This window comes from Excalfactoria chinensis, chromosome 9 (assembly GCF_039878825.1).
Source record: "Excalfactoria chinensis isolate bCotChi1 chromosome 9, bCotChi1.hap2, whole genome shotgun sequence".
Taxonomy (NCBI): domain Eukaryota; kingdom Metazoa; phylum Chordata; class Aves; order Galliformes; family Phasianidae; genus Excalfactoria; species Excalfactoria chinensis.
Genome location: NC_092833.1, coordinates 14,287,855 through 14,314,410, shown reverse-complemented (window position 1 = coordinate 14,314,410; position 26,556 = coordinate 14,287,855). Strand labels below are relative to the sequence as shown.

General features: G+C 39.6%; 1 long non-coding RNA gene across 1 annotated transcript in view; it reads right to left on the bottom strand.

Moving 5' to 3' along the window:
- Positions 1-26,556, bottom strand: part of LOC140256413 (uncharacterized) — a 120,552-nt gene that overhangs the window by 20,841 nt on the left and 73,155 nt on the right. The window contains exons 3-5 of the long non-coding RNA XR_011904704.1: positions 13,955-14,051; positions 1,815-1,912; positions 622-715 (exon numbers count right to left, since the gene is read on the bottom strand). This is a non-coding gene — a long non-coding RNA (uncharacterized lncRNA). The remainder of the gene's footprint in view (positions 1-621; positions 716-1,814; positions 1,913-13,954; positions 14,052-26,556) is intronic.

Here is a 26,556-nt window from a genome sequence, read left to right as displayed (position 1 = left end):
GGTAAGCCATTTCTTATGTGTCAGTACAACAGTTTGTGAGTGCTGTGTAATGGGGCCATAGGCAAACACTGTGTAAAGCAGTCACATCCAGCAACGGTAGCAGTCTGTCTTCAGAAGCACAGAGCACAGTTCAAGCTACAAAATCCATTCAGAATGTCGAAAAAATCAAGGAGATTAACTTATGCTGCACTCAGTGCTGCTCTAGTTGGTTTCAAACCTTACCCATATTTACACTGAAGGGTCAAAATGGTAGAAACAAACAAAACAAATGAGCCTCAGCACCTGTTGAACATGCAAGTAATTGGAAAAAAGAAAAAAAAAAGGCTTAAAAAACAGGCTGCCAACCCTCGATCAATGGAGGTGTCTGAACATTGCACAGCATATGACAGAGGAGCTCTCAGTCTAGAAGGGCAATAGTAAGAAGCCACCCAGGAAAAGCAACAGACTAATTTCAGAGTCCAATGAAAGCTGAAATCTTCTAACAGGCAAAATCAACTCCTTCCATGTTTACTCTACATTTAAGCTGAGGAAACTATCTCATGTAAAGAGTGAAAAATACACATCCAGTGTGATAAATCCGCATCTACATACATCGAGCAATTCACTTCATCTTGTAATTACCTTTTCTCTCTGTTAGTTCCTCTTGCTTCTTTAGCAGTCATCCATCCCACGGATATTTTCATGAAGATGATCTTGAGAATAGAGAATGCACTGCCTTGTAAAGAGAAGAGAAAATAAAAGGTTTCTGAGGGTTATATTCACCACACCACGCCCAAGGGACTTCATGTACCATCTAACTGTGCTGATCGGAGCAGGAAGAGGCAACAGGCGAATGTAAATCCACAAAGTAGAACGCTGTTGTGCTTTCAGACTGCATAAAAAAAATGGAAGCCTACATGTTTTTGCTTTTCTTTACTGTGGCTTAGATGTCTTTGAGGACAAAGACTGATGTTCCTTTTCCTTTACTTTTCCCAATGTTTTATTTTCCAGATTTTGGGCCTGCAAAGAGCTGCTATGAAAACTCTGGTGACAATTTTACATTCTGTAAGGAATTTGAACGTTTTCACTTGCTCCAAAATATATCAACCTTAATAGCTTATATAACAAATATAGCTTAACATTAAAAAATATGGTGCCATTACATTTATAAAACCAAAACCCCTAAATTCCTCAGTATAAATGCCTTTACTTGTCAACTCTATTTCAGTATAGAAAAGCAATTTTAAATATGATCATCATAATTTCCTTACGACATACTTTTTTATGAAGGTATAGGAAAGACATTGGTAGTATTCTGAATACTAACTGAACATAGCTTATGACTATGGCTAGCCAGACAGTATTTAAAGTAGATGAGATCTGTCTCTTTTTTGTCTGATCTGTGCCTATATCTAACCTATTAAAAAGCGATTATTGAAGCAAATGATAAAGTCAGTATTCAATAAGATAGTAAACTACTCAGTCAAATGGTATCATACAGGTAAAAAAAGGTTAAACAGAATTGGAACAGCATATTTGAGACAGAAAGCACCAGCCCTATCTACAATCAGTGAAGGGTAAGATTTTCAACAGCCCCACTGAAGTTGAAGGGAATCTCCCACTGACTCAAGCCAGTCAAAGCCTAAGAAGCATGGAAAACTCTAACCAATCTGATTTCAAAACTCACATGCTTGTTGTTCAAAATTATATGACTGTAAATTATTTTTGTTACAGCAAATGCTTATCCGATTTTATATTGCATAACAAAAGGATGCAATCTCACTCTGTAAGATGCTCTAAACAGTGAATTATTTTTTAAGCAATTCTGTCATTACCTTAGTGGCCACTTGAGTCCACGTTTTGTTTGCGTCACTGGTTCTGTTCAATTGCAGCGTTTCCTTTTCCTAATTGTTTTTTATTTTTCTGAACAAACCTAAAAAATAAATGTTAAATTAGTGGTTAAAGCTTGTCTTGCCTTTTCTTCCAAACAGCCAGGGTCTTTACATCAGTCTCTCTAAACATAATTTTGGGTATTTACTCAGTTGTGGTAGCCAGACAGGCAGTAACCAATCACTAAGTAAAACTACAACAGTGCTGACAATCCAGCTGTTGCCCCCAGGCCCAACATGGACACAACACTCTGCCCAGACCTTCGGTCCTGAGCAAGCAGCAGTGGTTGAACCAAAATACCACGCAGCCACTCTTGGACAGAGTGCCTAGGACAAGATTCTCAATTTCCTTGAGCCCAAAGGTCTTCCCCACAATGACATGGGAACAGCTTTACGAGCAAACACTATCTCACAAGTGATGGGATATAAACCTGTTTTCAGAGAGCTGTTTGCAGTGCCATACGTCTGTGTCATCATGCCTTCCATCAAACTCACATACGCTGAAAGGGCCATGAGATTCATTCAAATCTTGGAGGCTTCTATTATCAAATAACAATAAATGAAGCTCTGCAGGTCAAATTGCCTTCTAAATTACAAAATTCTTAGGAAAGCTGAGAATCACCATTATCATTAAAAGCCACTCCTAAAAACGTATAAGAAACATTGCCGCTTGTTACTGCTACGGAGATGTTACCATTACCAAGTACTTTTTACATCATTTAAAGCATGCATTTAGCTTAATTGTGGTAAAACTAGATAGTATTCTGTTGATTTCATAATTACCAGAAAAACTGCAAAATAAAATACATGTTTTGGGGGAGACTGAGAATTTGATGTAGTTTATAATCAACAGCATTGTTCACAATGACAGATCTGAGCATACAGAAATTATTTCACGTCACAGCACTGGTGCTAGCACTTGCTTTTCCACTTGCTTTTCATTACCATTGCAAAGTAGTTTTCATAGACAGTGCTTATTTTAGTCATGGCAGAAACTAATGAATTTTTCAGACTTGTGTCTGGGTTTTATTATACTCCTATACAATCTTTTATTATACTCCTACAAAATCTGGTTTTTATGTATTGTACTATCAAAGAGTGGGCTGAGGATGCCCTTACTTCCCTTTGAATCTTTTTTACAACTTTATAATTCAGAAATTTAAACTTCTCTTTACCCGTTATGAACTGCTAACCTCTGAGTCTGGCCTTGGTTCTCCCGCTGGGTCACCGTGAAACGATCTGCATGACAGTCACATCCAGAGCCTCTCTGTTTGGGCCCTGCTCTACTAAACAATGTGAAAACAAGGCCGTAAATAATTCCCCCTCTCCCAGAGCCTGCAGTCCGCTATGTTTACAGTACAGATTTCAATGGAATAAAAGGACAGTTGAGCTAATTCATCTCAAGCTAACATTCATATCCCTGCTCTGCACTGAAACGTAAGCACGACCCAAGTAGGTAAGACAAGGGAGAGCAGAACAGGTACTAAATAAGTGATAGGAAAAGGGAAACTCATAATTCCTCCTTCCACACAGCTGACGTGAACATGGTATTCACAACAAGATATCCAGCAGAGAAGACAAGGCACCGAGTGCAAGAAGCTGTCAGTCTGAACATCATTCTGCCCTTCCTGAGAAATCCTTCTTCAAAGAGACAGGACCACCAGAGAGCGATTCCCAGCCCTGCTGGATGTGGAAGCTGCTAGAGGATGTTGCCATAAGGCAGAACATGTGGCTGCCCTGGTGCCCAGGGAAGGCAGCAGCACTGATTGGCTTTGTGCTGTTTGCTAGCAAAATAGAAAGAGGTAAGACATTTGAAAGGGAAGTTTGTCTAGCTGATGAAACAATGTTCTAGCAGCCAGCAAACACTGAACACTGCTCTGTTTCTTCTGCAGCTTTTACTTGGTCAGTTCACATTGCTCCATAAAACACTTTTCTTATTCAAAAAGAAAAAATATATATATATGTGGATAATGAGTACTGAGCTGGCAGACCCTGGCATGGACATGGTCTGACATAAAGGCATGGAGAAAGCAGCATTAAGGAGAATACAGTGTGCATGCCCTAAGTTTGCTGTTTCTTCCTTGACCAGATGGGGTTTGAGTGAATGCCACCTAATGCAGAACAGAGGAAGAAAGGTAAAGATGTTGTATTGATTGGTAGTTACTGTGGGGACAAAGAGCTTAAAAAAAAAACATGTTCGAAATAGAATAAAATTAATACTTTCACACAATTATTTCCCCTTATACCATCTATTGCTACAGGTAAACACTCCTTGCCAACTCTACACTCAAACACCCACTGTTCTGGCCACGTCCCCCTGGGAATGCTGCAGTAATAACAGCAGAGAGATGATAACGCTGGCATTTAAATTTGCAGTTACTCAAATTCACTGAGCCACTACTTGCAGTGGAGCAGTAAGTACATAAATGGTCTTACTTTGGGAAGGACTGACAGCTCAATACCGTTCTTGGGGCAGGGAGAAACAGAAATAACCACATAGTCACTGCAGATCCTCCTGCAGGATGTCTGCCTCTGATCCCTAGGACAAGTATGTGCATGGAGGAACCTGCCTTTTGTCATTACATTTCTATGATAGACACTACTGTGACTACACAGCACCAGCACACACACATAAGCTAGGTTCAAGGCACTATCTTGGGTATAGTCCAGATAAAACTCACTGGGGCTGCAACATTCATGTGAGAAGCTGTGTAAAACATGGGGAAACTCTTCACTGCACTCCGTGCTGGGGCAGAGTCACTGTCAGCAGCATGTGAGCAAGCTAGCATGAAGGCAGCTTAAGTATATGGTGGCAGTCAAAAGGGATCCTCAGATATCAAGCACTGTGGGACTGGCAATGACAAGGCTGCACAGTCTCTTGTAAAACCGTACATCTGAACTGGTCGTACTGTGTATGACATGATAACAAGGAGCAGATGCAGTTTAAGCATTTATATTTTAACTCGAGGGTGGATAAACCTCTCAACTGAGAGCCACATACTGACAGTCATAAGACATGGACTGTGTTATCTCAGAATACCGAAGGAAAAACTGTGGTAGCAGTTCCCTGGTGAAAGACAGTAACACTCTGCATGATGCCAGGTCTCCAGAGTAGTGTCAGCGAGCAGCATTGTCCCCAGACCACTTACACATGGGAGAGCAGAGGGACCATACACCAGTGCAAACACAAAAAGGAACCACCTGCTGCTGCTTCTGTTGGAAAGCTGGCAAATAGCCAGTACAAACACAAACCTTGTCAGCTTGCACAGGATTTCTGGGGGAAAAAGTAATAAATGGACAACAGCAGACAACACAGTGAATATGATGACTGCTTATGGCAGTTGACTTCTACACATGAACATTTCTGCCTCATCAATTCGGTTAAAATCAATGCATACTTTATGATATATTGAAGTACTGTGATAACTCAGACAATGTTACAGACCACGGATAACTTCAGGGTCTGTAAAATGGTTTGCATATGCATAGTTTAAGACCACACTTCAAGCAGCTTAATAGAAAATTATAAAGCTATTTTTAATAGCATAACCTATAATTTATATTTCATTAACTACTCAAGCTGAATTTTGATACGTTCTTTTCAGCTTTTACTTTCATCAGTCATCAGATTTTTTCTGACATGTGGCACGTCTAATTCAATGACATTGGCTCCCCTGTTTTTAAATAATATTCTGTTTTCCAGATACAATTATGACTGTATTTAGACATCTTTCAAACAACCTGGTGACAGCAATTTCACTCAAAAATGAGAAGAAAAAAGACTCGTTTTTTTTTTAATACAATGAATAACAGCCACTGCAGTAAGTCAGAAATGAGAAAGTATTGGGATGCTTTGGCTTCATTCATACTGAAGTTTGTTGTGTTGCAAAAGAGTTACATGGATCCCATGTATATAAGTTAATACTGCAGTAGATCACCATTGCCATCTCCTGGTAAATAAAACATATAACTGTATTCTGAAGCTTTTTCTAAACAGCCATATATTGTACAACTGTAGAGAGATTACACCATAAATAGGCAATAAAGGATTTAGGGTATTTATTGTGAGACTTTCATTGCATTTTTATTCTTCGCTCACATAAGACCTTTACAAAGAACTGCATTACAGCTGATAAATAGTGGCATTTGTTCCAATGCACTCTTTATGCTGGAAAGAAATACCGCTAGTTATGACTCTGTAAATTAAGGTGAGACAATGGGTATTGTGGAGATTGAAACAAATATCAGGGCTGTTTAAGAAAAAGACCCCATAACCAGAACAGATACACACTCTGAGAGAAAGCATTAGTTTCCAGTACATTTTGATGAGCAACAAATATGGGACTGTCTTGGCTGACTACCACATCTCAATGTCAAACAACGCCAAACCACATCATGAAGCAACAGTAGGGATAATGATAATCTGTCATTTCATGTGCTGGTATTTTTAATCCTTTTATCTTCTTGCTGTTTTCATTGTTCTACCCACTGCTATTCCCTATTCTGTTCCTTCCCTCTCATCTATGCTCCCTTTTGTCTTTCTGCTGCTAACTGAAACTGTGTATGTATATACACGTATCTATATATATAAATGTACACATACAAAGAATATCTCCTTCCTAGCTGGGAGAAGTTGGGAGCAGGCTGACCCCAAAGTCAGTCTAACAACCTGCCAGAAGTGCTGCTCTGCCCCACCAGCAGCAATAGGTCCTGCCCTTGCTGTGCAATCACTCATGGGCACAGAAGGAAAGAGAAGGGGATGTGTCTACAACTCATTACCCCTTGGAGCAGAAGGCAGATTTCAACGTGATGTTGAGCCTTGGTAAATCATCCTTTCTATCAAATCAGTAAACAGAGAGAAATTATATCTAACTGGCAATAAATTTCAGACAAATTTAAGCAAGGAGTGACAGATTAGTCAAATGCCTGTGCTTTATACTGCGGTGCTTCTCTCTGCAACAAAAGTGATATCCTTTATTTGCAGCTGCATACATACTGTCAGAGTTGCCAATTAATATGACATTGGATAACCCCTTTAACAAGTGTTTGCTTTTTCCTACAGAACAGCACTGAACTCTTCAAAGCCAAGGATGCACTGTGAATCATAAAGGTTGGAAAAGCCCTCTCAGATCACCAAGTCCAATGGTCTACCTATCCACACCACAGCCACTGATCACATCCCTTAGTGCCACATGCCCATGGTTCTTGAACACCTCCAGAGATGATGACCCACCACGTCCCTGTGCAGCTGTGCCAGTGCCTCAATAGCCTTTCTTAGAAGGAATGTTTCCTAATCTGCAACCTGAAAGAAGAGTGTCTAATTCACAGCGGTCTTTGCAGTGGTATCAATCCTGTTTGCTTCCTTCCACACACCAGCTACACACCCAACACTGCAGTAGATGAGGTCAGCTGCCAACCTGAACACAAGGATGATAGATGTGGGAGAGGGCAGAGGTAATTTAGAGCTGCCAGTGTCAGAAAGAGTGAAGATTAACTGAAGCTCATAAACAGCTGTGACAAGTGGCAGGGTGTAGACACCTGGAGAAAAAAGAAGAGCTTGGAATGGGAGAGAAAAGGGTCTTGACAGACTAAGGAGAGTGCTTTATTTTCTCATCAGCTTTGTACCCTTATAAGAGGACTCAGTCTTGGACCCACAAAGGCACTACAATCCCAAGTCCCTAGCAGATTACACTAAATGATCCTAATAGCTATTAAGGCCAAAAGGAACTAGAAAATACAAGCTGAATTATCAGACTGTCCCAGGGGATGTGGAATCAACACACAGTGCTAATGGCATCCACAGTCATTGCTATTAGATTGTGCCTAGAAACTTCTCCCCGAAGTACCACTTTAATTATGTATTTATTAATTTATTTCTATTTGCTTTAGCTGTTCCCCACTCTTTATAAATACATGTGCTTTCCACTGAAAATAATAAAACCGTCTCAATGAGCAAACAAGTACAAAACCTGAGCTCTAATAATGAATGGGTAGAATCAACAGCATCCTTTGAAAATGGCAGGGAAGAATACAAATGCCCATAACTGTGGAGAACGATAAGATGAATACAAACTAGAAACTGAGATGTATTATACTTTATACAACTGCAACTGGAAAGAAAACAACAATATGCTCATTCTAAGGGGCTGAGAGGAGTACACATGCCTTAAGGAAACCCGAGACTAAAACACACTAGCAATAAATGGAAAATGCAATTCTCACCACCTCACCTGTGATGAAATACCAGGTTTCATAGAATTAGAGACTAATGCCCCAACCCTACTTAATTTGTTACATCCACGGAGCTATTCACTCATCCATCATCACCAAAGAAAAACTATTTCACAATATCCAACCAGGCAAGAGTGTGCATTCTGGACACTGCTATTATAGACTGGCAAACTTAAGACTCAAAAAAATGAAAGTTCAGTGACCAAGCACATAAATTCATGTAGTACAGGAGTAATGAGTGTTGCAGTTAATTGCTGCTGGTGCTGGTTCATGTACTTCCTGATCTCTGCTTACATGACAGCACGTACACTGATGAATAATGCTTGACTGCTATCAGCACATGTTGTAATCAGTAAAAGGGGATCAACTGAAGGAAGATTTGAGTATCATTTTCACTGCTTCCAGTACTAAATTTCCTGTCAAGAAGGAAATAAACTTTGACTACTCTCTTATATTTACGTTGGCTACTTCCTTTCGGGAAGCAGTTTGACTTGTCATGCTAGAGTCATTAACAGCAGCTTGACTGGCATCAGTTCCTACAAATCACCCAACCATAAAAGGTAAAGCACGGGGATTCCAAGAGTCACTACATTTGTTGCAGTGTGAGAAGAAACGTGGATATCCTCAGCTCTTTAGGGATTATACGTGCTGATCTATTATACACACACACACATATATGAGACAGTGAACACTTCAGTCTACACTAATAATCACATTCCATTTCCAAGGCTATCCATGCATCAGGAAAGGAGAGAAACTCTCTGATCTTTTTTTAATGGTTTTAAGCTCTAAAAATCAGAAGGTGGAAAATAACCGTAAGCATGTTCTTTGCACAATGTAAGTGAGGGCTGCAAGACTGACCTCCCCCTTTCCCTTGAGACTGCATTTTCAGTAATTGCACTTAAAATATCTTTTGGAAGGAAAAGGAGGGGGCAGAGAGGGAACCAATGAAGATAAAATAGTATTTCAAAGACATACTGAAACATGCAGATCAGTGCTGACTATTCACCTTATCTTTCTATTTCACATTTTTGAGGACTGGGAGTTTACTGTTATGCATTGCATATTTTCTTTAACGTGCATGGAGGGGAAGACAAAGATTCAAGCCTTTACTTTCCAAAAGGAGGAGATTTTAATACAGTCTTTGGGACAGATAAGTCAAAGGTACATTTGAGAAATGCAGAAAAACAGAATTGACTGTACTATCTAACAAGACCTATATAGCAGGATTATACTCCATGGCTTACAAGAGTATCGATCTGTGTGTACTCCTCAGTGGTATTACATTCATTTTAACATTGATCTCCATTTCATTATACCACTGCATCATGCACTCTCAGTGTCATCTGAGTGCCACTCTAAAATCTGAGTGTCTTCTGTTGCTGTCAGGTTCTACAAATGCATTGTGCAGCTTGCAATTCAAAATATCAATTCCAAAGCCTATTTCTTCACACACGCTCCACTTTTAAAGTAACACCAAGGACCAACCGTGTCTTAACCTCCAAAGAAAGTTAAATATATAGTGAAGAAAGCATTTGTAAATGACTTTTCTTGGAGGATCTTTTTTTATTTTATTTTCCTCTATGCATTGCTTGTGTTGCCTTTCAAAGAAGCTTGAAAATACCATTTCTTTCCCTAACGGCTTCTTTCTATTCCATTTGGAAAACATTGAGTTTGCTTTCCCTTGTGATTCTTATGCAGCACAAGTAAACATGGCTCTGTTTAATATATGTCCAAGTCTGTGCAATGCCATCAAATTCACTATAGCTCTGGGAGAGAAACCAGCCCCTTTCTTGGCTCCTAGTATTGCTACCACACAATGCAAAATATCACTGCTCCTACTTGTCCAGAGAGGTTACTGGTTTTGTGGATTTGCTCATGCATGCTTTATTCTTCAAAGCACATGGCTGGGCACCAGGGCCTCATCAATCCTGATGTCAGCTTTAATAATGTGCTGTTGTTCAGTTGGAGTACAGTTACAGAGATACAAGGATACACAGACCAAAAACTAATTGCACAAACTGTAGTGCACATATACAAGAAAAAAAACAAAACCAACAACAGTCATTAAACATAATGTATTAAGAAAACAACACAAACGATCCTGGGCTTATCACCAAAACCTTTGCTCCATGTTGTGCTTACCATTCTGCTATTCTAAGGTACGCTGTCTTCAGGCTTACAAATATGAGGACAAAAGCCCATAAAAACCTACAGCAGCTCCCTGCAGGGATTGTCTCCTTCCCTGCTGAATGTGTTTTCAAGATCATGTGCAGACTTGTTAGTCCCATAATTCTGGGCAAAAGACAACTGATCTTGCAGCCAGCTAATAATGCCTTCCTGGGGAGCAGGACATCTCCACACTTGTACCTCAGCCATTCCACAATAGTCAGCCCTGACTTCACTGTGTGATGTAATTCTGTGTCCTACCCTTCGTATTGTTGGAAAAAAAAGGATAACATTTACCCATCTGTGTGGAGGAAAATGGCTAGTTTTACTCTCCTGTATGTGTCACAGGAGATGTGAACTGGAAAAAAAACAAACACCTATTGTACTCCTTTTTGGTTCCCAAGTTTTTCCCTCTACAAACTACCTTATTCTGCCTTCACACAAGTCTCCCCTTTTCCTGTCAGTATCTCTACAGTCAACCTATGTTCTCCCAGCCATTTTTCTACTCTAAAAACAGCAACACCACATTTTTATGCAGCCAATCCAAGCCTCAGCACTTCAGCTACTGCATCGTGGACCCTGATCCAATGTTTAAAGATGGGAATCTTTCCAAGGACATCCTTAGGCACTGGCACAAGATCAGACGCTATATGCAGGGACGGATTTCTCATATCCTTAGGTTAACTTCTGAAAGAAAAAGGCTCTATCCAGCGGGAGAGTTACTTACCAACCTAATATTTTATGCATTGAGCTCCAGAGTGTCGCAAGATGATTTTAAGTATCACAGCAGACAAAGTCATTCCATATAATGAGTTAGTTCTTTTAAATTGTTACCTCACCATTGAAACACCTAATCAGGAAAAGAACAAAAAAAATACTGTTTATGCACTGCTGTACCACAATGCACTGCTGCTCGCATCTCAAATTCCTTTTCTTTTCTTGTAAAGATTAGACCTCAAGAAAAACAGAGTGCTTTTGCTTGTATTCACTGCCCTTTTTAATTGAATAGAATAGGAGCTGACAGACTAACACTGCAGGAGACGTTATTTCACTGAAATTGCATATAAAAGATTCAGCAGCTGTGTGAATGTAAACATGGAATTCATGGAAAGGTGTCCATCTTTTTAAAAAGGAATGGACATGCAATGCTGTTCTGCAGTTACTGCATTAACCAAAAAGTTTCATCCCACCTGCAGCAGTTACTCTTGTGGGCACTGGTTCACCACCAATACATGGTCCTACGCAAAAAACAAATCCTGGCCAATTCTAAAGCCACTACTTGTTAATACGTATTCAAAGGATACATTCATTATTACCTTGAGTTTGAAAATGCATGTAGGGCTATCCAGGTAGAGATTGGGGCTTGTAGTATTTTGCATGTTCCGGAATAAGATACTGAATCTGCTAGTGACAACCCTTTGCCAAACAACTTGGTCATCTCTGCTGGATAGCAGAGCACCCTCTTATCTAGGTTGTGCCTGAATGATGGTAGAGCTGAGGAGGAGGAAGAGATAAAAGATGTCATTTCACAAACGACTCAGTTACAGCGTTCTTCTCTTCCCACTTATTACTCTGAGCATCTGACAATCGAGAAAGGTGCAATTATCTAAAATGAAGGAACTGCAATATTAAAAGAAATAGACTTTTAGTGGAGAGATTGAACATGAAATTTCAAAGGATCATTCATCAATGTGTTGCTTACACGTTACAGGTAATCTCTGAAAATCACTAGAGTTATACTGCTGGGAAAAGACAGTGATTAATGAGATCCTGCCTCTGGAGGACACATTTTAGGTGAAAAGAAACAAAAGTAGAACAGAAATGGCAAGAGCAAATGAGACTCTCTTCATTGTGAACTAGACCACAGATGGGTTATAGGACTACACAGTGCTGCAAAAACGTTCTGGGATTTTATGCTCTTTTAGTTTGTGAAAAAAGCAAAGAAATGGCCAGTCTACATGGTTGTCATAGCAATATAAACAGTTATTTAAAATACAGGTCTAATGCTGGGGAAAATTGTACAGCCAAGGCTCAAAGCAATAATATATTGCACAAATAGATCCTCCCATTCCCACTTTTTGAAAGTTTTAAGTTCTGCTGAAGAAATATAACTGCTTTCTTTCCCTCAGCATACAGCCTTTATGTACATCTCAACTTTTCAACACTTCTTTGCATTTGCAATCTGCCTTCATTTTACTTTTATTACCACTTGTCATCCAACTTAATCCACGGATATTTTATTTCCCCTGACTCCACTATTCCAGTTTCAGAACTCTGCAATTGAGAGAGCTGTCTCAAGAATGGGGTTTCTCCAACTGAGCCCTGGAGAAACACATACACTCATGTTCCACATTTATGGACTTTGTTAAGAACTTACATCTTATATTTAAGTGCAGAAACAAAGTTAGGGTGCACATATCCACAAAGCTTTCCACTGCATACGAATGAAATCAGAGAAAGCAGCAACAAACCTTTACCAAAACAGTTGCTAGGCTTCATTACGGTACAGTCTTCCATTACATTTCGCACCCCACCCCATAACCAGGATGACTTTCAAAACCTGACTCATTACAACTTTTGGACTGCACAGGATTGCCTGGGTGGACATGGAGATCTGCTGCACATTCAGAATCGATAGCTAGTATGATGAATTCCCAGCTCTTTGCTTGGATGTGTGACACTCTATTATAATAGATAGTCGAGTAGCATTAATTTACTAATTACCTAATCTTCCACTCCAGCATTCTGTCAAGTTAGCTCATGACAGAAGGAAGATGCACACAGATGAAAGGAGATGAACAGGAGGTGTAGAAGGAGAACAAACTGTCAGGTGAAGCTCTCAGCATTTTCAAAGCCTTCCCCCCAATGCACCACTAACGCTTGTCACCAGAAGGAGAGGGAAAGCTCTTTCCTTTTCCTGTGAAATCAGGGGTCTCTGGTACTGATTTATATGGGTGCAAACAAGAAACAATTCAAGTCAACTTACTGGAACTTCCTAGGTATCAAACCGAATAAAGAAAGGAAGCATTTTTTTCCCCATGATAACTGCATCCCAACCCTTGAATTGTCACTCTCCCTCTTGGAATGATGCAGCACAAAAACTGACTGTGTGCTGGGACAGCCCCTCTGGGAATCTGGACCCCGCACACCCACGCATAGCATGCTCAAAGCAGCAGGTACTGAGAACAATTCTCACCCCCAGCACCGAAGGAAGCAGAGCTGCTTTGGAGAAAGAATTAAAACCAAAGAAAAGAATATCATTACAGCAGTGCTCACTGCTCCTGCTCTTTTTAATGTGGTGTTGGCATTTTCATTATAAACTCATATTTCCAGGTTTTATAACTCAATCATAAAAAGTTGCTGAGGGCTAAATATTGGCAAGCAGCTCCGCTTGCCAAAAAATGAAGTATTTCCACAACGTGGAGGGAGGGCAAGAGTCTCCACCTCTGCTTATTTCACTGGGAAAGCAACTCTAACATCATCAGTTCTATACCAACAGGCAGCCTCTACCACAACCTTTGTATGATGTGCCAGAAGGCCCACAGCCACATGCTGCAGTTGCAGGCACAGCTCACAGCTCCTCAGTCCAGAAGCAATCAAAAGATCAAATTTCAGGTAGGATATTTTCTTTTTGCCTTAGTTTTTGAACCAAAAAAACAGATGTATATCCCACTGATGCTACTCACCATAGCCCTCCAGGTGTTAAATGGCACTTGTAAGAAGCAGAGCCAGTTCTCTGCAGGACGGATGGATCACAGTGCAGGTCTGGGAGCTGAGTGCTGCCTGTAATAGAAAGAAGAAAAACAAGGAGTATTGCTAACGTGACAGAAGCTCTTGGGTGAATAGGGAAAAGTTTCATTAAAAGAGTTAGAGACAAATGTAACAGCTTCCACTTTTTTCACATGTTCAGTTGGAAAGCGTAACTATACATACCCATATATTTTTCTTAAGAACCCAACTCTGTGACCTTACTGTGACTTTATCACTCTACTGTGATAAAAAATGAAATATAGCAAAATAACGTCTAGCAGAAATAACACAAAGAACTAGAGACTGCTGTCACCTCACACCCATTCCCGCTCTTCTCTCACAGCTCAGTGCTCACATCTGCATGAATGGCTCTCAAACTTAACAGCTTTATATCAGAACTCTGCTATTTTAGACACTCTAGTTGTAAGCTGCTTTTTAATGTAAAATTAGAATTTCTCAAAAAAAAAAAATACCCACAACAAATCAAGATTTTACTAAGAAGAATATCGTGCTAGAAAAACAAAATATGAAAACAAAATGCAGGCTATATTTCATCCAAGGCTCTGCCTCGTTAAAGATCTAAGTTGTGTATACATGTCTTTGTTGTGTGACGCAGTGGTTACCATGGAAATTCTTATATATTTTTTTAAAGTCTAGTGAAGACAATGCAGTCACACACATAAACAGGCTGAGTCTCTGGCAGGGTAAATTGTACAGTGGCAGACTAGAATACATTCACATAGTTGGGATGTTTTTTGCCTGTATGCAGATATTAGACACTAATAAGTCTTTGTGAAGAAATGTTCTTAAATAGCGATTGTCATTTTGAACTGTATGTGCTCCCAGCTGATATTAAATTACATAACCTTTAATGTGTCATAATCTGTGGTTCCTGAAAGAGTGATCCAAGCTGGGGTGTGTGGGAGAGTTTCGTGAAGCGTTGCTTGTGCTAAAACTTTGGAGATTTTTCTTAAGTTTTGCAGGAACATCACGGAGATATTTACACCATGAAGAGTCTTAACAGCTTAGGTAACACAAGCGAAAATTTAGCTTGAAAAAAGCATCAGTTGTAGGCCTGCCTGGTGGAGCTCATACATATATGCTAGCCTGGAAACAAGAAAATTCATTTATGTATTGATTAGGGGGGGAAAAAAAAGAAAAAAAAAAAGGATAGAAAGAAAACAGTATGCTTGAATTTGAGCATATATATTATATATATATATAATAATATATATATATATTGTCAGAAGTGCCTGATAACATACAAGTGCCCGTACTGGGCCTGACCGAAGCTCCAGGTAATGCAATATTTTGTCTCCAGGAATGGACAAAACAAGACAGCCATGAAAGAGTCTTGGAACAGGGCAGAAAGGGAGGTGCTCCCCGGCCTCCAGCCATCTGCACTTCATAGACATCCTGGGCAGGCAGTTTCTACTCTTCTCGGCAGCCTCACTGGATTTATTTCCATAAACTTGTCCTTGAACACAATAACCTTTCAGCTTCCTCAGCATCCCGGGGCAAGAAGTCACAGGACTGAGCCTCTGCAGTAGTCATTACAATACTGTAATACATGTAATACTGCTTTGATGAAAGACTAAATGACTAATTCAGCTAATGACTGCGCAGAAATAATAATGTGCTACGTACAGTCAAAGGTGGGTTTAAAATGCTTGAACAAGATGAACTAAGGAAATCAGTGAAAGGGCATCTTTAGCTGAGTGGCTTTTAGAGTTGCTTCTCTAGGATAACAGATCATACCTTATGAGCAAGTTCTTGGAGAAACCAGTAACATAGCTCTCAACAAAGCTATTAAACTCAAGCTATTTTCCATGCACTCTTGCTTTGTTGTTGACAGAAATTACTTACTGGAATCTTTCAGTGAAAGAGTATCATCATTGATTTGCCTTATGCTGGGCAAACAGGATCTTTACACAATGATGTTAAACTCATTAGGATGAATATGGCACTCCCACACCCCCAGCTGTCTTTTAACCTGGTGCACACAGACGTAGCTCTATTGAACAAAAAAAAACTGTCCTCACTTGAAGATCTGACCACATCCAGTTCATAAAAGTTTGAAAATGAATTTGAAAGTAACACATCTTTCAATATTATATAACTGAATTTCTATGCAAGCCATGTGAAATACGGGAAGACAGCCTTTTTTCTGTCCTCACAAAGCCTGTCACCCTGACTGCTGTGCAAGAGATTTTTAAAGAAATGGACCAGCAAAGAATATCTCGCTGTTCTGTATTTTATGGGGAGCATAACACATTCTTTCCAACTGTCCTTATTAATTTATAAACAGCCATGATCCTAGGATGTTCTGGCCATTCCAATTTATGATCAGAATAAAATTACTCCCAATTGAGAGTAAAAAAAATACCACTGCTCCAAAGCTTCATAATAAGTGATAAGTGTTTGCTGGACCATAATTATGTCTTCCAATTTTTCCTATGCTGTTCCAGTGTTTTAATATATATATATATATTTTAATATCAGCTTTTTAATTAAGCTTTAATCTTCACAACACTGAACTAAATTAAAAGTATCTTTATAGTGTTGCTTTGGTAACTAGCAGAAGGAGGAAAATTACCTTATCTGTTTGTTCACGATGTTGCAATTGTAAACATCTCAGCTGTGGTCTTTAATCTGCTCACTTTCACTCAAAATAAAAAAGAAGTCACACCAAAACCAGTTATCACTGCTGGAGCCATAAAGGGCCCACAGTCCTCCAGCGAGATCTCAATGTGAAGCCAAGAACATTTTGCTCCAAGAGATTTAAATACAAACTAATTAAGCAAGACACAAATAAGGCAGACCTGGGTAAAGCAGTGGTATCCATCAAAGGAAGTCCTTGCCTTGTTACCCTCTGGTTCCTTCAGCAAGGAAGCTGTAATATGCTAAGTAAAATACAATCTTCATGTGAGGTTCCTGAAGATTCCTGCACATACATGTACCTCTTTAAAATATATCTGCTATTCTTCTGCTAAGTCCTTGCCCCATTTTATATCTGGACAAAATATCACACAACACATCCAACTGACCCAATTCACTGTCTAAATACAGCCCCACGTTATAGCAGAAATTAACTCAAGACATGAAAACACCAGCAATAACTGAAAAGCCCATACAGCTCAAGCAATGAGTTGCAGAATGGGTAAGAAGAAAGTTATTAGACCTTTTTTTTCCACATGAAATATAACTGATCAAAACCGTGGTAAATGCTCCTCACTTTCAGACAGAAAAAGAAATGTTTCTGAAGATCACTTTAGGAAATGTTACAAGCCCACAGGTACCAGCGACAGCAGCCTGAGCTTCTGCTGCCTCTTTGGGAGCAGCCCTCTGGACTGAGCAGCAAACAGCCATGTCATCACACTGATGTGTGTATCAGCATCATCTGAAGGCACAGCAGGACATCGCACATCTGCACAGATAAGCTTATCCAGCCACAGGACATAAAACAGCACACATCCCATTGCCCTGGCTTGGCTGCTGATGCAAATCCTTCCCAGCCAAAATCCTTTCCTCCAGTTCTCATTTGCAAGGAACAAACATCCAGAGCCTGACGGTTTTGGAGAGAGGACAGACTGCAGGCAAAGCACTACGAAAAATCCTTGCATGTGCACAGCTGGCTTTTTTTAATGCTTTAAAATATATAGAGAGAGAGAAAGAGAGAGAGGAAAAAAGGTTCAGCTAATGAAAAGGCTTTAAAACGCACCAAAGTCCACAACAAAGCCACTCCACAGCTCTGATTGCAACTTGTTTTGTGTTTTCTACTTGTTCCACACTAAATCAAAATGAAACATCAAAGCCCATAAAACCTAAGGCACATAATAAAATGCTGTCTAACAGTGACAAAGTCAGCATTCACCAAAGGTACGTCTCCCACTTAGAGATTCTAAATCTGAGGCTGAGCTGAGAGTGACAGAACAGGCAGCACTGAAACCAAGTTGGCAATTGGTGAAATTTCTGTTTTCCAGCTGACGGACAACAAAATGGTTGAGAGTTACACTTCATTTAGAGATGTGAGAAAGATGTCAGAAAAGAGAATATACAAATTAAAGACCTAAGAGCTGTCAGCCGCTGAGCATAAATAGAGAAAAGAAGGCATTTTATTTTGCATCACCATTTTTTATGATGTGCTGGAAAAACCTTTCTGCTCAAGTCCCACAGTTAAATACCCACCTTCATCTTTCCTAAGCAAACCAGTGAAAAACAGATTCCCAAACTAAGATTAAACGTTGGCCTCATAGCACAGTAATTAAGTATGAACTAATTAAGAAAAAATAAGTCCGCTCATGCAGTATTCACAAAGAGGACTTTTCCCCAATGTACATTACCCCACTTAGAGCCATGTAAGCAGATGAGTTGTATCGATCTCTCTGAGAACAAATGGAATCTCTTTCCCATGTAATGGCTTTTTCCTCCAAGGAACATTTGAATGTAAGGTATATTTAAGCAGCACTAGAGCAAAATAAAATTACTCTGTTCAGCACACAAATTATTTCAACAACATACCTGCGTCTGTAATCAAGCTACAGGCTGTTTGCGGATTGCTAATTGTTACCATCGCTCTTTTTGTTTTTTTCCCCACATAGGAGGAAACGACAGTCCTATAAGCAAGTGTCAACAATGATCTCAATAGACCGGGGCAAAGCGGCCATCAGAAATCAGTCAGTTCAATGGCAGGGTGCTACTGAATGTGTACTTAGCAAATATCATTATTTAGAACCTCAGCATGCTTCCATGTGTCCTGGTTATTGCTGCCACTGTGTAAACAGCAAACGTAACCCTCACTGAGCAGGGATCTGGGCTGCCGGCTGAGGGCAATATATTAACCTACAACTAAAGTGCTTTCCAGCAGGAGCATCCCATAGGATTTTCTATGATCCATGAAGTATAAGAGCAACGGTGGCTGCAGCTGGATTCCAGCTGTTTTCACCCACTATGACAGATGTTCAGGGCCTAAGTTTGCAGCATGCTGTATTTAAGAAAGATCCTTTTCCCATCTTATTGAACAGTGATTTCAGAGAAGACAGCCTCGTCTGAGAGCAGCTGAATAGGCAAAAGTACACAACTCGTGGTTAAAGCAGCTCCCCAGATATTTATTCTTTGTCATACCCCCAACAATGACATCTCCCTGCGAAAGGCAAAAAAGTAACACTGGCACAGGCCTTCATGGAGAAGCGTATCTCTTCTGCTATATCTGTTAGTACCCTGGAAATCATGCTTGCAATTTTAAAACACTAACAATAAAAAAAACAAGCAGACAAGCAGATTGCACAGGGAAAGGTTTTCTTTTTAATAAATGTCAACTTCATAATATTTTCCTGAAAAACTACCTAAGAAAGTGCGTATTTAATACAGTGAGCACTATTGCTTTCTCCCTATTTTCAATCTTTCCCATATACCTAATTACCATCTTTTCAGTAATTGAAGAAAATGACTTTGTCAATTATATTGCTTTTCCTCTGCTGAAATAACAGAAATTAAGAAGCAAATTCAGGAGAATCCCATTCCTAAGGGGTACTGGATTACTTCTTTCTAACAAGAACTCCTGGATCGCAGCCATTGAAAGCTATTCTGTCGACACTCCAGGGTGATGCAGACAACTTGGGCTATTTGAAATCCCTAGTTCTTCTGCTACATGTTCTCTATCACAACACTGTGCTTCCCCATCTTTAGTTCCCATTTTCTTCTTCTATCCCTTTCTTCGTAATGCACATAAGTTTATTTTTAGTCTCTCAACAACATGTTTTCTTAATTTCTCACTTCCCAGCTGCTGTATTATAGGGGAGGTCCTATTAGAAACTCACGCATAGCAGTATGGTCTCCCTGCAACCTCAAACAACTGTTCCACAGATGTGATCCTTCGCCTAGTAAATTATAATGTGATTTTCTTGTTAAATATATTTCTTCCGTGAGATAATTGTCAGAAATGTAAGATGGTCATCAAACTCTCCCTTGTAGTTAAGGAGTTTCCAGGCAGAATCACAGATTATTTTGTTGTTGCTGCAGTTATTGTTTTTGCAGTAAAGATGGGGCCATCTGTTCTTCTGAAGATGTGCCAAATCAGCTGAAAATAATTCATTCAGGTAGTCAGCGAACCACAAAAGCTGATGGTTTAAGGATTCGGGGAGGTTTCAACAGGGAACACCAAAGCACTTTGCCCAGCCTGGCTTAGATTTTATTTAACCAGTGGTCTCTATGGAGTTCAGAAATGTAAAAGCAACACAAGAACAATCCTCTCTTTCTAGCTCATTCCCATAGAAACCTATTGCAACAAGAATTAACAGCTACATATCATGATTGGCTTACACTCCTCAAAAGGTAATTATAATACCAATGACTTCAATACAGACTCGCATGTCAGAAATTTGCTGACTGTCCACGTTATGGCTGTTTCATAGCTGTTGTATTTCACCATTTGTTCTCTTTCAGCAAAGACCTGCACTGACATCTAGCATGAGTATTGATAGCAAATATTTCACTGCTGGGGACAGCTGGGCAGAGGAAGTCTAGTGCATCAGAAGCAGAACAAGCAGAGAGCTGAAAGGAAGGAGATGTAGAGATGGGATTAGATGCATATCTAGAACTCTTTGGTCCGTTTAGACAAGATGACAACATGCCTGGCAAGCCCTGAGAACACAGACCAGTGGCACATGAACATAAAAACTCCCACCTGAGCCCTTCCTCATTCATCACCATTTGCAATGACTTTCTGAATAAACAACTGTAAATTGATATTAGCAGTCATCAGAGATTTTGTGATGACAAAGAAAAGTCTGCATGAATTTGTGACTTAGTCAGTTAATTTAATATTACCCTCAATATTGCTCAATAAAGGATAATGGCTAAATATGGTTTATTTTCTTGCCTTTTAAACTGATCAGGATGGTACTTCTTAAGCAACAAGAAATACGTGGCAGTGTTCTTTTCTGTAATAGATTGGAAATAACTGAACAGAAACATGACTGATACTGAACAGTGTTTAAAAATAACAATGAGGAAAGCAAAGAAATAACATGGAAAACAACCACTGCATTACACCTTCCCAAGCTGTGACAACGGAACATTCATTATAGTGTTGTTAAACTATTCTATCAATAGTGCCAGCATTACAATGCAGTAGCTTAATTAAATGAAGTTTCTTTCACCCTTTATTTATTAGATTTTTCAGGCTACATAAATGAAAAAAAGATTTGCAGCTCTAATAAAGTATCACAATTTCCATATTTCTTTCATATATTAGTAACCCGTTAATGTGCATTTGCATTTTCTATATTTTAGTCCTGATAGATTGGTGTGTCACTGCAAAACACAAAAACAGAGAGCAAATCAAAATATTTACAATGTACTATAATTTCCTGTACAGCTTAATGTCATAATTAAGTAACAGCTACGCTTAGGAATTAATTTTGTGTGTTTGTAGGTCGTGTGGACTTGTGGTTTATTTAAACTACAATTTTCACATAAGTTATTAGTCACTGTTACAATCCTACAAAAACAGACTTCAACTAACTTTGCTGTATAGCATATTGGATTTGAAAGTTGCTTTGTCTCACAACTTAGATACAAATGTCTTTCCCTGCAAGCATTGTGATTCAGCAGATAACCAAGATAAAGCCTGCTGGTGGTCAAGAACATGCTGTTATCTCTACATTATCTTCTCCACGCTTCATTCTTTTTAATTAAAAAATAAAAATAGATCTCTCTCTATATTTATACTTCAGTAGGTTATCCTTAAACAGACATTTGGATTTGTGTTCTTAATCTGGATACAGATTAAGAGGAGGAAGGAAGCAGAAAGGCAGAATTCAGCCAATCTCCCCTTTCCGCAGCATGATGTGGGGCCACATGCCATATGCTCTCTGCAGAGAGCTGCTTCAGCAATGTTTTCCTGGGGCTTTCCCCTTTCAGATCTGGGATTTGAGGCTCCCTCACTGAGCTAGCCCCTGTGCTGGATGCCCACCTCTACCCCTTATGCTGCTGCTCATCCTAAATCTGTTCATCCAAGATAGTGATCACTCACCATGGAAGCATAGGGAAAAGCACACACGTTGCTTTTCATATTGATCTTGAGACAAATTAAGAAGCATTGTCCAGCAAGGATAATGCACACACAGTGCAGTATCTTCTGGTTTAGAAGTAAAGAAAGATATCTGAGCTTGGGAGCTTGGCTAGGGCACATGATCAGCACTAACTGAACAGAAGCCCGTACCAGTGTAGAATTTGGCATTACCTCAGGGCTGGCGACTTAAGAATACTTAAATATACACTGACTGGCAGCAAATTGCTGTTTGGAAGAAGTTGCTTCTCAAGGTACTTGTGGCAGGAAACTAACTACAGAAAATATATAATTGCCTGCTTGAGTGAAGAAAAGATGTGCCATGTATAGGCTGGTGTATTATGTTAGCATGCCCACAAGTTAATTGAGTCAGTCTCTGGCCTCTGGTTAGGAGAGAAGAACAATGATCCCAAGATAACACTTGAGAGAAGATGCACTTGAAGGCTTTACTGATCCACCCCTTGCTGGTCTTTATTCAGAAAACTGTTTCAATAGCAGACGGCTTATTTGTGATCAGCTCAGGTCTTATGCACTGCAACCATGACTGAGGGCTGCAGTCCTTTAACTAAAACTCGAGTCATTAGCAACATCTTAAAAGAAATGGATTTATTTCCAACCCACATGAAATTCCAGTTAAATATGATTGACGGTATAATCATTTCCTGGCTGCATTAGCCCACAGTTGGCTGAAGTCAGAGGGTTAACAGGCATTTAGTTTCAGTTCAAATATGTAGTCCTGTAAATGACTTAATTGGGCATCTCTCATTAGTAAAAAATCTACAGCCACACATTCTAAACAGTAGAACTGATGTCACGCTGCAGCATTGTGGAAGTGAGTATGGAATGCCTATGCCTCTATGTATATGAATTGGATATATCTATTCACAGTAACTCAATGTGAATGCACAGACATGTAAATCATGGGAGTTTTAACTGAATAGATAATTATGCCATAGGGAAAAATTCAAATTCATCCTGTAATTTGTAGCAGTTGCACTTACACAAAATTTAGACAGCTCTGGAGTAGCAATGACAACGATCAGCATCGATGAAATCATTTAGTTTCAAGAGTGCAAGCAAATACTTAAGGCAGAAATCTAATCAGCCGTTCTCAGAGGACAGATTCCCTTCAGATGGCTTGGGAGGCCTTAAAAAGGCACTGAAAATCCTTGCCCTTGGAGAAGATGATAGCAGGAAAAGCTTTTCAGAGAACGAGAATGCTGAAAAAGGTGAGGGCAGCCTCAGTCAGATATTCTGCAGCAATACAAGAAGCGCAACCATGGGACAGACCCCACATGGATTTAAGAGGTTGTTGCACAGCCATCTGCTAAGCAAATGTTCCAAAAACACATTCATCCATCCCAGCGCAGAAGGGAGCGAGTTTGCAGAGAGCTTTTCCACATATGCGAGGAGCAAGCGGGCAAGTACCATGGGAGTGCCTTGTTCTTTCCAGAGCACAGAGGTTGATTAAGCCTCGTTGGAAACAGAACTAAAAGAGGAGAATAGAATCTTACTTGCTTTAGTCTCTTACTATTTTCTGCTTGCCACAGGCTCAATCAGTGTAAATAGCAAGCTTTGTTGGTTGCTTTTTTATTTTACTTCTGGAAATAAAAACACTGGCTGCAAAAACATACATTGCTTTTTAACCTTAATGATGTTGAGCCCTGCATTGTAAAACCTTCATTTTGCCACCTGCTTTGACCCAACACCTACCTATCACAAGTGCAATTTAGAAAAATACAATATTTAATTAATGTCGTCCATTTGTATGCACAGTAACTCCTATTTGTATGCATACACTTCACTCTGTCTGTGGTCTATAGCTGGCAAATAACACCACTTAACAGCTGTTAAATAGGGTAATCACCTGTTGTTATCCGCAGGTAGCTTTAATTCAAATGTTAATTGCTCTCAGCGCTCTACTTACAGACCTGCCCCAATGTCAAATTCTGTGTGTGCTGCACCAGATGGATGGAGGGCTCAAATGGATTGCACTGTCCCTCTGCACGAAAAAAAGCAGAACTCTGCTACCCCACAGTGCCAAGAGGAAAAGATGGCACACAAACTGAACAGCGATGGTCTTTGAAAAGCAAGAACGGTCGGGAAAAGGAAGGAATGAAGATGAAGAAAAGGACTGCAGACAGGACACTAAAAGATTGTCTGAGCTGGTGCTTCAGCTTGTTTACTACTGGAATGGGTTAACGTTCACCGTCTGTAAAATCAAACTGAGAAAATTCAGAAGCAGCTGTTGCAGATGTACAGCAAGGTCAGGCTAAGCAGATAGGAAATGAAAAGTAAACTGCCCAAACAGTTCAGATATTAGCAAAAAATCCAACTGGAAATAACCACCAAGTCTGATACAGGTAAGTTCTCATTTTTGAGAGAATTAATACTTCACAAGAACACACTCAGATGCTGCTCTCCTTAGCAGAGATACCTCAAAAGTGCACTGTACTACTTACTCCTCACAGCAAGGAACTTCCAATTATTTTTTTCTAATTTATCTCCAGTTTACTCAAGCTCTCTGAAGGCACAGTTTCATGTTGTGCTTAATTTCATCAAACTGCATGTAGCTGCTAAAAGTGATGGTTTAATTCTGTTTCCTTTCCCCTCTTAACTCCATTGGCACGTCCCTCACCCTTTCCCCATATTAGATTTAATCATTCATCACGTCTGTGGAATGCGACTCACCAATCTGACGGGAAACTAATTTATTTGGAGGCAAGATATATGGGTGCCAGTCCACTGTTAGACTGGATTAAGCCTGGCATGGAACCGTGCCCTGAATTGTCCTGTGTTTTTTGCTGCTATACAGAGAAGTTCCTGGCTGCACAGCTGTAGGCTTTATTTTAGATCCCATGACTGTAAAAGGGCCATTCATTCAGTAATTCTGTCGGATTTTCACACTGTACTGGAATGACTTTCCTGTGGTGCTCACTGAAGGCCTGCTTTTTTTGTAGGCGAATGAGGCAATCCATCAGTTGTTTAATAGCAGAATCTCTTTGCTCAGTTTCTACCCTTTGATCTGTTTAGTTTAAATAATTCCATTAGGTGCCAAAACTGCAGCCTAAACAGCTCTCATCTCTGGAGGGTATATGCCTTGCCATTGAAGTTAAGTGTTAACCTCTGGGAGAGATAACTATCACAGGGCTAAGTTTTCCTGCCCCCAGTGTATTTCCTAATTAAATAAGAGATAAACATCATTACAGGTGAAATCTGTCTCAGAGAGGAATTAAAACATGTAAAAACCAGGTATTAAATTGGTAAGAGGCACAGATATCCATGAAACAGGTTTTGTTCTAAGCTCATTGCAAAGGGTAAAGCCCGGACCTTGGAGAAAAAGAGCTGTCCAGAATTCACAAACACAAACCCCAGTTCTCTGATATTGTGCTCATGCTAAAGTGAAGGAGAGATGAAAACCATGACCTACTAACCCAGCTGACTTCATGCCTTCGTGTGTCACAACACTTCGTAAGTCAAAACCAATCCACATTACCATTTAATTTGACCAGAACTTGAAAACATATCAGATTACTTATTTCTTTAATATTGACTGTATTGCCAACAAGAAACCAAACAACTTAGAGATGTGGGTTTTGTTCCTTTTCAGGAAACGGTACATAATTTTTCTTCCCAAAGATCGCATGTAAAAGTATCATTAAGTAAACCGCATTCTGCAGCCATGGAATAGAACAATTTAGTCTTCCATCACTAATACTAAAAGATTAAAAATGGCTTGAAGTGAAGGTACGAAGAGACGGGAAAACTGAAACCTCTGGGACTGAGCCACAGCTTTTAGTCAATTCCTGAAATCATAACTCATTTTGTTATGAGTCACATTAGGCTTCTTCTATCATCTGTATTACTGTACAAATTAAGAATCTTATTCATATCCTTCTTTTTCTCCTACAGGTTAAGTTCAATGACTACTTTGGCTTATAGTGAACTCATGTAGTTAGTATAATTCATTCAGGACATAAGCTCACTGGAAAACCCAAAAAGTCTGCTGATGGTAATGACACCACTGCATCAAGCGGTGTCATGCACAATGTGACACAACTATTAAACAATGAAGATCGTTTCTCTATACTACCAATCAGACCGATATTGTTTCCCTGGAGTCATATAAGGAAAATCCAGAAAATCTGACACAAAGACAAGAAAATGGAAGTTTCAAAGCAAGCTTCTCTCAGGATCCTCTATTTTTCTTGCTACTAGAGAGGGAATGATTAATTAATGCCCACCAGGTTTAGCGTCGTTCTTGACAAAGAAACAACAGTAAAACGCAGAATACAGAACCACCTTGAAACAGTAGGCTGGACCTGCACCATAGCCACAATCCAATACTCTGCATGGAAATGAAGTTACGGGCACAGGCATTAAGGTCAAGTGATTGTTTTCTATTTGTCCACATTCTATTACTTTTAATTTCAAACTTTAAATTTACACTGCAAAAGAAAGCAGGGC